A 12,188-nucleotide genomic window follows, 5' to 3' on the forward strand; every position below is an offset into this window, starting at 1 on the left:
AACACAGTCGAGTGCTGGAACTGTACTGACTGACCAACATTATATAACAACTATAGATATGATCCGGGAGGAACGAGCATACAGGATTCAACTTGAAAATACTGTGGAACAGCTGCGACAAGAACTCTTGACGTTAACCAACATATCCAAAAGTGAAAGCCGAGAACTCGTAAATTTTAAATCAGAGGTTATCTATCTCAACAGAACCATCGCTGTATTGAAAAACGAGGTTGATTTGGTAAAACAAAGTAAAGTTATTTTAGAGGCTAACAACACACGACTAAATACTGACTATGCCTATCTTCGAGAACAGTTGTGGAAATGTAGTAACGATACGAAGAAAACAACAGAAAAACTAAACAATTGGATTCAGTCAAGTGCAGCAGCAAACATTCACGGTGTAATATCACTACAAAATGACATGAGTGTAATGAAATCAAAGATTAATTCACTAACATTAATTACTGATGCCAGGGGCCAGGACTTCCTTGCTTTGTTAAATAAAACATTGATAACAACACATAAGCTTGACACTGTAGATTTCAGGCTACAAAACTTAGGTCTTGAGTTCGAAAATTACACTTTCAGTCACAATTTTACTGACCAACAGGTGAAACAACTCACCAAAGCGTGTAAGTATGAATATACTTCAATTACAGATAGATATAATAAGATGTATGAGTGCCAATGAGACAACTCTCCATTCAAGTCAAAATTTATAAAAGGAAACCATTAAAGGTCAAGTAACGGTCTTCAACATTGAGCCTTAGCTCACACCGAACAGCAAGCTATACAGGGCCCCACAAATTACTAGTGTAAAATCATTCAAACAGGAATTCCACAGGTCTTATCTACATAAAAAAACGAAAACACGTATGAACAACTTCAACAAACGACAACTACTGAACATCAGATTCCTGATTGGGGACTTGTTTTTTTAATTTGGCTATATCCTTTAATTTATATAACCAACTATTAAACTTAAACCTAAACATCAAAATAACATATGTCTGAAAGCAAATGTATATTTCTTCCATTGAAAAAAAACTTAAATTTGATTTTTACTCAATATATAAATGAAAAAAACAGTCCATGCTAAATGGTACAAAAGAAATTAAAAAAGTGTGCTTAATTATTGGTTACATGCTAGTGATCAATAGAACACTTCCACTTTCCCTATACGATTTAGCTGTAATCTATACACTCAGATCAGTGCCTACACCTCTCTCCTCAATTCAAATCTATGTACAGTTTAACTGTCTTAATTTTTTATTTGATAATGATTTCTCATGTAGCAGTGGGAATGAGGCTCTTGCTGACTAAGCAGAAATAAATGCAATTTAATTGGGGAAACGAATCGAATACCTTCCTGCTGATTTATAGGCTTTATTTAAGTTACGTTTCTATAACATAAACACCCTACGTTTATCTGTTGTTATCCTTTCTTTATAATTAGGTAATAATGATGAAAACTGTCACTTTTATACGATATTTAACCACTCGAGACAGTTAAAATTTCAAATTTTAAAGGCGAGGCTTGTCCGAGCGTTTTAAATATTTAAAATTTAACTGTCGAGAGTGGATATGGTTGCAATCGATATTTCAGCATTCAATTACAGCAAGGCAAAAAATACATGTACAGTATCATCTGATTCATGCTTCGAGGCCACCAGGTTTTGTATGTAATACATAATAACATCAAGCCTAACCTGACGCCATAGTGTAGCGATGATAACGCGTGTTACACTTTTTCTACCTCTACATTCCTTTGAAAGTCTAACCAACAAATATATCTTCATGAAATGGTATATAATAAATACATTGAGAAATAACATATCTGATTTTGTAGACACTGATGATACAAGCAGTTATGACAGAGCTTTGGCATTGTGCAAATCACTACTACCCATGGAGAAGTATGTTCAAGCACTTAAAAGACCATGCAATCCAAATCACAACTGTGCTCAAGAATGTAAAGGAAAAAATAACAAGTGAATATTTATTTTATTTAAGAAATGGATGTTTCTTTTTTATAGTTTTGTTTTAGGTTTTGAGTGAAGCATATTTTGTTTAAAAAAAAAAGTAAAATCACAAAAAAATGAACTTAGAGGAAAATCAATTCGGATAGTCCATAATCACATGGCAAAATCAAATAACAAATCACATCAAAAACGAATGGACAAGAACTGTCATATTCCCGACTTGATACAGACATTTTAAAATGTAGAAAATGGTGGATTAAACCTGGTTTTATAGCGCTTACCCACTCACTTTGATGACAGTCTCATCAAATTCCGTTATATTTACAATGATGCGTTAACTAAACAGACACAATACATAAAATAGTCAAAATATGGGTACAGCAGTCATCATCGTGTAACAATTTTAAAATGATTAAGGAACAATTTAACAGAGCACAAAAAACATATATCTACAATAAAATTGAGAATGGAAATGGGGAAGGTGTCAAAGAGACAACAACCCGACCAAATAAAAAACAACAGCAGAAGGTCACCAACAGGTCTTCAATATAGCGAGAAATTCCCGCACCCGGAGGCGTCCTTCAGCTGGCCCCTAAACAAATATATACTAGTTCAGTGATAATGAACGCCATACTAATTTCCAAATTGTACACAATTGATTTGAAAGTCTGACGTCAGATAATTTTATACGTCACATATATTTTTCGTTCAATGTACATACAAACAATTTCAAAATGTCTCATAGGCAATGATTGCATACAGGGTTAAAAAATCAAAAGTATGTAAGAATAAATTTCGAGATAGACCGAGATTTAAAATAGTCCAAAAATTATATAGAAATTATAAGAATCCACAATTAGTTAATTCCACTACGCGATTGAATGATTTTGACGTTTGTGGTTCAACATATTTTGTAATTCATAATAGAAATATACCAGAATGACATAAAAGTGCACCATCTTTCTTTTCCTGCAATCAGTCGACTTGTGTTCATATAACAAATATACTATATAAAAAAGAAGATGTGGTATGATTGCCAATGAGACAACTCTCCACAAGAGACCAAATGACACAGAAATTAACAAATATAGGTCACCGTACGGCCTTCAACAATGAGCAAAGTTCATACCGTACAGTCAGCTATAACAGGTCTCGAAATGACAATGTAAAACAATTCAATCGAGAAAACTAACGGCCTAATTTATGTACAAAAAATGAACCTAAAAAAAACAAATATGTAACACATAAACAAACGACAACCACTGAATCACAGGCTTCTGACTTGGGACAGGCACATACATGTAGAATGTGGCGGGGTTAAATATGTTAGCGGGACCCCAAACATCCCCCTAACCTGGGACAGTGGTGTAACAGTACACCATAAGAACGAACTATAAAAATCACTAGAAAGAGGTTTAACTCATCAGATGGATAAAAATACAAATACTACAAATAAAAGTTGACGTGGCCGGGTGCTTGTACATCCAAACAACAAAAAGAATCACAGACTTCTGACTTTGGACAGGCACATACATGTAGAATGTGGCGGGGTTAAACATGTTAGCGGAACTCCAAACATCCCCCTAACCTGGGACAGTGGTGTAACAGTACACCATAAGAACGAACTATAAAAATCACTAGAAAGAGGTTTAACTCATCAGATGGATAAAAATACAAATACTACAAATAAAAGTGGACGTGGCCGGGTGCTTGGACATCCAAACAACAAAAAGAATCACAGACTTCTGACTTTGGACAGGCACATACATGTAGAATGTGGCGGGGTTAAACATGTTAGCGGAACCCCAAACATCCCCCTAACCTGGGACAGTGGTGTAACAGTACACCATAAGAACGAACTATAAAAATCACTAGAAAGAGGTTTAACTCATCAGATGGATAAAAATACAAATACTACAAATAAAAGTGGACGTGGCCGGGTGCTTGTACATCCAAACAACAAAAAGACACTAAGTACAGATATGAGAGTATTCGCAGTTACTGACAGATAGATCAAAGCCACTAACATCTTATAAAAAAAATCATGCATCTAAGAATAAATTATCAATCCGTACACATCCAACATCCAATAGATTTAGTGTAAAGACGTCATAAACAGTCAGAGAAAAATATGACCTTGTGTACTACTTTATTTGTAAGGTTTTTATACACTAATAAATATTTTTCCTAATAAAAAGCATCCATTTTGAGTGAACGGTAATGTGAAAAGTACGTTTTGCGTACCATAAAAAAAATCAACTATACAGAATTCCAAAGCAAATTCAAAAAGGGAAGTCTTTCAAACTGTCAAAATCAAACGTTATCAACCAACGGAACAAGTTAAAAAAAAAACGAGATTTTTTTTCAATTTTTGTATCTAAAAAATCAAATTTTTATTAAAAAATCAACTTAAACATGGTTTGCCTAAACTTTTGAGTACCTTTGTAGATGTTTAAATACTCTTTGACACGCTGAGTCAAAACTATGATAGCAGGATGTATAAATATCATGTCACGTCAAATAGTACGGCTAAAAGAGACATAATAGCTCGAAGACAAATACAAAGAAAACTGTAAAATGAATAAGATAAAACACAACTTCAGGATCTAGAATTTATAGCTATAGACAATCTTGTATTATTTGCGAAGTCGACATTGAATACATATCTTTAAGACTTTTTGGTACTTTTCTATGAACTGTTTTGAGAAAAAGGACAAGACAAACACAACATTTTTGTCTTATAATTTCAGATCAACATGTGTAGGAGGTGCATATATTGGAATGCCTATCGAAGTCTGGTCGTATGTATATGGTGATTGGTTCTGTAATGATACATTAATGTGTGTTAATAGATATTGTTGCTGTGCCGAATAACAAAGAAATGGAGTGCTGATAAATCGATAAAAAAATTCCGCACTGTTGTCTGTAACTGCTTTACATACACGTTATTTTAACTTTCATTTCTATTTTATATAGAATTGTATCTTCCTTTTAAAAAATACTGGGTACCCAAATAACACACGTGTCCTTACAAACAACTTTATATTGTTGGGTCTATAAAAATGATGCTACAACAAACCCTCAAAAGACCTTAGATCTATTTAAGCATGCAAAGCCGGACTTAAAAATCCCCACTGTTAAATTCAAATTCCGATTGAAACATTTTTTAAATATTCTACATGTATCTAAAGATTTTAAAACTTATAATGCTGAAAACAAATTTTAAAAAAGGCAATACTGGCCCTTCATGAACATCTTCCAAGCAATTATCAGACACATACTTCCTTGCAAATGTTTTTGTTTTTATCTAATCGATTGACTGACTGACTGATTGATTGCTACTTGGTTCCTGTACGGTGACAATTAGTTAATGCTCACGTGTGATCGGAAAGGAAGTTAAAATACTTCAAAAGTAGGTAAGCTGGAAATGTATACTAGCCACTTGAAATGTTGAAAACGGGCAGTAATTTAGTATAACAACAGGCCACCTTCGATTTCTAAAAGAGTTGGCACAAGGGTTAACGCGAGGAAAACGAGTTATTATTTGACCACGGGCCATCTACTCGTATAGTTAGTGTGCCCATTCTAACCAGTAGTGGCTGCATATTTATACATCCAACAATTGTTGTTTTAACAAACCATAACGAACATGGCTGCTAATTATCCATCCCCCACAGTCAAACGGACACCAAATTTGCTAAGGGTTTTACTGCCGGTAGCAAAGCCAAATTACCCCGACAGATCTTTCTCCATGATGTTATTTTATGGGTGCAATGCCATGCAACAAAATCATAAACGTTAGAGTTAAGTAACCATGTTACTAAAGAGAGAAGGTTGATTCATTTAAACTCATATGTCGAAAATACATTGTCAAAGCCATTGCAAAAGGCAGAAGGACAAACAACCGTCTGAAAAAACGCAACAAAGAAAACTTTTGACACGAAACCCTAGAAAAACTACTGGTAATATCAGGTACTCATGACAAATAAGCAGATCTTGCTCCACTTATGGCATCCGCTATGTTGCACATATTTTAGTATACATTGTGTAACCACTCTTTTTCGGTAATGCGAATATGTATATGCCTTAGGATATCATCATGATTGTGTTTCTACTGAGACATTTTACTTACTTCTGATAGACGCCTTCAATGTACTCAATTGTATTCTTGGTCCGTTTCTATGTGTGTTGCGTTTCGGTGTTGTGTCGTTGTTCTCCTCTTATATTTAATGCGTTTTCCTCGGTTTTGGTTTGTTACCCCGATTTTGTTTTTTGTCCATGGATTTATGAGTTTTGAACAGCGGTATACTACTGTTGCCTTTATTTATGTTCTCGTCACATAACTATTTTAGCTATTATCTCTCACATAGATAGTAACATTTTATAAAATCGAAAAAACTTTGATATGAAAAGATAATATGTTTAACACACGATCTATACAGTTTTCGTTATTCTTATCTCCATGACACTCTTTGATAACGTTTCTTACATTTTTGTTGTTTGATCAGTTATGAACGTCATTAGATTGTCTCTCTATGTGCACCCTTACTTTTACTGTTGAATACGTTGGAATCTCGGCAGTAATTGTTTCATTTGCTTTCTTGGCGGTATAAATATTTCCTCCTACTCCTCGTGAAATCTTTTCCTTGCTTGTGTTTGACATTTTGTTTCCCCCTGGAATGTATATACCTTAACAAATTATCACTATTATTTGTTTGACCATCTATCACTGAATTCGCATCATTTTCGCTGCCACTAGTATCAGTGGTTGAAATTCATCATGTCGAAATTACATGCCCCCACCTCGAAATCTGAGAAATCGTCCTGAAAGTTGCAATGCTGGTTTTCATTATGTTTATTTAAATTGGGTTCTGCCTTTTCTATTGGTCCTATACTTTATTTTGCCTCTCTCTAGTATGTCTTTGCCGGGAACGTGTTCATTGATTATAATTGTCAAATCTTAAGTGAAACAGTTAATCACTTAGATTACTTATTTTATTATCTTGTTTTCAAATTTCCAACTCCATTGGCCTCATCCTCTGTTCAGGAAATCAACTTTTAATTTTAATTTAGAATCTGATTTATTATTTATATCACTAAGTGTGCATTGTTTGTAGTTATGAGCATTCTCGCTCGAACTTTGTTTTTGTTTGTCAAATAACAGAGAGTGCTTTAAGTCCCTTATATCATTTTCCAGTTTTATATCATAGGCTCTACCAGCTGAAAGTTGTTTTTCTGCGTGAAAACTGCTGTTTGTAGCTTATGACTGTCCTTTTGCCTAATTCCTTTATCATTATGAAGAAGTTGTAATCTTAGAGATATTGTTTCTTCTTTTAAGATGCTTGAACCTATTTGTACCGAACTATATCGAATATTACCGTATCCCTAATTATCTACTCACCATTCATGGTATGATTGGAAAACAGCCTATTGTATTTTTGTATTATAGGAAAACCCAAAACAACGAGCCCGTGAACCATGGGGAAAGTCTCCGCATGTGTAACAATAGTATTTGTTATATTATCTTTTAGTTCTTTAGGAACACTTGCTATGGATGACCTTGGCGTTTTTAAAGAGGTTTCCTCATCCTTATTTGAGACTTTACTTATTTCAGGGTTTGAACCTCCTACTGCCCAATCAGACTGCAAATCTTTCAAATATTTGCAAATTATACAGACAGAATTTGCTGTTAAATAATTTTTAATAGCTTAAATATCTCTAAATCTACGGATCCCACATGTGGAGCAGAATCTGCTTACTCTTCCGGAGCACCTGAGATCACCTCTAATTTTTGGTTGAGTTCGTGCTGTTTATTCTTTAGTTTTCTATGTAGTGTCATGTGTACTATTCTTTGTCTGTTTGCCTTTTACATTTATGGCAATGGCGTTGTCAGTTTATTTTGAATTTGTGAGTTTGGCCGTCCCTTTGGTATCTTTCGACTCTCTTTTAATCATTAATGCCTGTATATAATGTTGCCACGAATTACATATATCACACTCTACCGCCTTAATATCATTTCCACAGACCTTTTAACATGTTGGACATGCGATGCCGTTTTGAACAGTTATCAGCTAAATATTTGTATAGGTCCCCACTGACAGTTGTTTAGTGCTAACCACTAAATTACTATTTATACTTTTATAGTAGTTCAGGGGTATGGAAAAAAAACTTCATAATTTTCTTATACTTTGTGAAATTTAACTTTGAAGTATTATAAATGAAAAAATGCAAAAAAAAATGGGGGTCACCGGCCATCTAAGAGATATTTTGACCTCTGAAAATGAGTGCAAATAGGTTATAGGAAATTATAAGGAAAATGGACACAAATACACTTTGATTGAAATTTCAGAGCAAAATAAATGACAGAAGTGGCTAATGTTTTCATACTGTATAGCTTGATGTCTCTATTTTATAAGATTGAAATAAAATTTGGGGGTCACCGGCCATCCAAGAGATTTTTTGACCTCTGAAAATGAGTGCAAATAGGCTAAATATAGGAAAAACAGACATACAATCTCTTTGATTGAATTTTCAGAGCAAAATAAACGACAGAAGTGGCTCATTTTTTCATACTGTATAGCTTGATGTCTCTATTTTATGAAATTGAAATAAAATTTGGGGGTCACCGGCCATCCAAGAGATTTTTTGACCTCTGAAAATGAGTGCAAATAGGCTAAATATAGGAAAAACAGACATAAAATCTCTTTGATCGAATTTTCAGAGCAAAATAAACGACAGAAGTGGCTCATTTTTTCATACTGTATAGCTTGATGTCTCTATTTTATAAAATTGAAATAAAATTTGGGGGTCACCGGCCACCCAAGAGATTTTTTGACCTCTGAAAATGAGTGCAAATAGGCTAAATATAGGAAAAACAGACATAAAATCTCTTTGATTGAATTTTCAGAGCAAAATAAACGACAGAAGTGGCTCATTTTTTCATACTGTATAGCTTGATGTCTCTATTTTATAAAATTGAAATAAAATTTGGGGGTCACCGGCCATCCAAGAGTTTTTTTACCTCTGAAAATGAGTGCAAATAGGCTACATATAGGAAAAACAGACATAAAATCTCTTTGATTGAATTTTCAGAGCAAAATAAATGACAGAAGTGGCTCATTTTTTCATACTGTATAGCTTGATGTCTCTATTTGATAAAATTGAAATAAAATTTGGAGGTCACCGGCCATCCAAAAGATTTTTTGACATCTGAAAATGAGTGCAAATAGGCTAAATGTATGAAAAACAGACATAAAATCTCTTTGATTGAATTTTCAGAGCAAAATAAACGACAGAAGTGACTCATTTTTTCATACTGTATAGCTTGATGTCTATATTTTATATACTGATAAAATTGAAATAAAATTTGGGGGTGACCGGCCATCCAAGAGTTTTTTTACCTCTGAAAATGAGTGCAAATAGGCTACATATAGGAAAAACAGACATAAAATCTCTTTGATTGAATTTTCAGAGCAAAATAAATGACAGAAGTGGCTCATTTTTTCATACTGTATAGCTTGATGTCTCTATTTGATAAAATTGAAATAAAATTTGGAGGTCACCGGCCATCCAAAAGATTTTTTGACATCTGAAAATGAGTACAAATAGGCTAAATGTAGGAAAAACAGACATAAAATCTCTTTGATTGAATTTTCAGAGCAAAATAAACGACAGAAGTGACTCATTTTTTCATACTGTATAGCTTGATGTCTATATTTTATATACTGATAAAATTGAAATAAAATTTGGGGGTGACCGGCCACCCAAGAGATTTTTTGACCTCTGAAAATGAGTGCAAATAGGCTAAATATAGGAAAAACAGACATAAAATCTCTTTGATTGAATTTTCAGAGCAAAATAAATGACAGAAGTTGCTCATTTTTTCATACTGTATAGCTTGATGTCTCTATTTTATAAACTGTAATAAAATTTGGGGGTCACCGGCCATCCAAGAGATTTTTTGACCTCTGAAAATGAGTGCAAATAGGCTAAATATAGGAAAAACAGACATAAAATCTCTTTGATTGAATTTTCAGAGCAAAATAAATGACAGAAGTGGCTCATTTTTTCATACTGTATAGCTTGATGTCTCTATTTTATAAAATTGAAATAAAATTTGCGGGTCATCTGCCATCCGAGATATTTTTGTAGCAAAATAAATGACAGAAGTTGTTCATTGTTCTAAGAGGGGTTGACCTCTGCGGTTGGATAAAGCTGTGTCCTGCGGAGCATCTGGCAATTATTGTGCTAAAACCATATTTGTGACAACATATGCAAACTGTGAGCTGACAGTCTGCTTAGTTTTTATCCATAAGTCTCAATCTGACTTTCTATCTAAAAGGTTTTTATGTGTCAATATTTGTGTTTCAATACAAAAGGAAGATATGGTATGATAATTGATTGTTTATGAGGCAACTCTCCGCAATAGACAAAATGACACAGAAGTTAACAGCTACAGATCAAAAGCCGTTATCTCATAGTGAGATGTAAAAGTCCCTTCAATGACTAATGAAAAACAATTCAAATGAGAAAACTGAAGGCATATAAATGTACAAAATGATGAACTAAAAAAAATATGTGACACAACAAAAGACAACCACTGTCTGAATTACAGGTTCTTGACTTGGGACAGGCACATACATAATGAGCCACTTCTGTCATATACATAATGTTGTGAGGTTAATGTTTAAAGGTGACCATCCTTCCCCTTAACCTGGCCATGGGACAGTGGTGTAATTTGGTACAACATAGGGGTTTTATCAATTTGTATTATTAATTTTTGAACTCTAAATCTAGCAAAAAGTAGATTATCACAGATAAATTTGCAGAATGAGTTGTATGAATAGTCAGGACCCTTGTTTTACAAACTTAATGGAGCAAAAAATATGTGATGAGGTTTGTATGTACATAAAGTCTGTCATAAAATTAAAGGTTTAATTCAGTATATTCACATTTTACAATATTTTTTGTAACTGCTGTATTTCACATGTTATTTTTCTTTTCTACTGTAGGATAGTAAGTGGTTCAAATATACATGTATGCCTCTTGAGACTTAAATTACATGCAATAAAAATCACCCCCCCCCCCCCCAAAAAAAAATAATTCCTTTTTATTTAAAGTACATTTTAAACATATGGGAGGATTCAGAGGCAGCCCAGGGAAAAATTTGTTTTTATACAACAAAAACATTCATGAGGTTTTAAATTGCAGGAAAATATCACCTCTTCATACAAGCCCCCCCCCCCCCTTTTTTTCATTCAAAAACCTACTAAACATGCTAAAAGTCACATACATTTGTACTTATACATTTGTATAATTTTGACTTTTGAATAATTATTAAACATTCTACATATATCAGATACATGTACATCAATATAGTCTGTAAAAACATTTTGTCTATAATATATATCTTATAATTGCCATGAAACTTGGTCCGTAGGCTTTTAATTTAGTAATCTCTGGTCATACAAAGTTGGTTAAGATGATCAGTTAGTTACTACTATCCTATTACACTTTAGAAACATCCTTTGATTTTATCTTTATTTACAAAATAAAGACTCTTGTGTGCATGACATTACATTGTACCATGCGTTCCACATGAATATCAATTATATAATCATTTTTGTAAATTTGATTACATATCTTAAAATATTTTTTCTTCACCTTTAATAAATATGCCTTAAAGAGGAAGTATTTTTAAAAGAGTTGAAATTATACTGTAACTTTTGGTCATGAATGGACCACCTAAAAAACATAAAAAATGTCTGAAGCCATCATTGAAAAGAAAATGACACCCACTTAGTTCAGGTGTAATTTTTTAAAGTTTGCATTTAATGTCTTTTACATATTAAAGAAATGCACTTCGAAATAACTGTGTAGACCCCTAACAAGCTTTTAAATTTAGAAAAATATCACTTTATGACAAGACCACTTTTCCTGTTTAGGTAGTAAAAGTTTTGTTTATCTCTCATGAAGATTCTGTGGGATCAAATATATTATAGGGGGGTAAGGAAAAGTTTTAAAGAACATGAAGAATAGAGAATAATGCATGTAATGTTCACAATCAGGGTTTCCCCTGGGTCAATTATTTTTTTCGCCACCTCTTTCGCCAAAACAATATACTTTTCGCCACTTTATGAGTCACAATACATTTGTAAATAAAAGAAAATAGACATACATGTAACAATGAAGAAAAACTGGGTTGTT

This window comes from Mytilus trossulus, chromosome 12 (assembly GCF_036588685.1).
Source record: "Mytilus trossulus isolate FHL-02 chromosome 12, PNRI_Mtr1.1.1.hap1, whole genome shotgun sequence".
Taxonomy (NCBI): Eukaryota; Metazoa; Mollusca; class Bivalvia; order Mytilida; family Mytilidae; genus Mytilus; species Mytilus trossulus.